This window comes from Coenobita brevimanus, chromosome 87 (genome assembly GCF_032717465.1).
Source record: "Coenobita brevimanus isolate Jiangsu-jjx chromosome 87, ASM3271746v2, whole genome shotgun sequence".
Lineage (NCBI taxonomy): Eukaryota > Metazoa > Arthropoda > Malacostraca > Decapoda > Coenobitidae > Coenobita > Coenobita brevimanus.
The window spans coordinates 7,336,666-7,338,003 of record NC_137040.1 but is presented as its reverse complement, the minus strand read 5'-3'; positions in this window follow the sequence as shown (position 1 = coordinate 7,338,003).

The following is a 1,338-nucleotide window of genomic DNA, read 5'->3' as shown; positions in this document are numbered from 1 at the left end:
AGATTTTTTTCTGATTTTTTCTTTGTTCTTCCATGCTTGATGTTTTTTCCCATTGGTATGCAATTTTCCCAGTTCTTGCATAATTTTGTTGATAAGTACTTATGAACAGTGCGCAAAATATACTTTTTATGGGGTGGATTACTTTTGAAAGCATGGGTGATGTGTGATTGTCTCATTAATTACTCTTACTTTTGTGTATTCTTTTTATTTGTTTATGGATCCTACCTCATTTCTTATGTGAAAATTAAGTTTGGATTATGATAATGATGATGAAAAATGCGAATTAGGTATTGGAAAATGTTGATGATGATGATTTATGCACTTCCCGCCTCCAATGATTTTGTTATTTTGCAGTGGACTACAGCCAGCTAGCATCAGAAGTCATCAGCATCACCTGCAACAAACCAAAGTCGTTGTGGCAATGCAGTGCACTCATCAACCTCCTGCCATACCAGAGGGTCATTTGGGAATACTGGTGGGTGTGGAAGAGTGGGCATTTTTATTTTTCATCCATCAAGTTGTGAGATGTGGTAGGTTCCTTTTTATCAGAACATGGAGTAGTGAGACCTGGGCAATAAAGGAACAGGATATTCACAAGCCAGTTAAGCTTGACTGCCACATTTTCTCTCATTTTTCTACGTCTGTCCTCATCTCTTCCTATTTCTCCCATCTTTTCTGTCACTTTTTGTTCCTTTTTTTCCTTTTCAGGTGGCTTTACATTAATTGACAATCCAAAAAGTTTCCTTGAAGCCAGGAACCATCGACAGCATTGGGTGTTAACCATGTAACCAACCCTCACATGTTCTCATTGTGCCAGCAAGTGGATTGATGGAGGGTTATTGTCCCTATGTATAAAATAACTAACTCAAAGTCAAACAGCCACCTGTTATAGGATTATGGTGTCTGGCAGTAGATATATAGATAGATAGACCTGTAGAGTATCCTTGAGTTAGTGAGTAATGTGGTGTGGATGGTTTTCAGGAGCAGAAGGATTGCCGTTGCTGGTGACACAACTCTGGCCGTGTCCACCTCTTCACCAAGTTAGCTGCCACCCATGACTGGACTGCCCCACATTCCTGAAGGTAGTACTGCACAGTGTATATATATATATATATATATATATATATATATATATATATATATATACTGTATATATATTTTTGTCACTTCCACACCCCCTGGGGAGGGCGGTAAAGAATACTTCCCCAGTATCCCTGCTTGTCGTAAGAGGCGACTAAAAGGGGCCTTTTTGTCTCCAGTCTTTCTCTCCTTATTGTCCTCTTCTGCTTTTCTGTCCTACCTCTCTTCTTGATATTTCCGTGTTTCTTCTGGCATTTA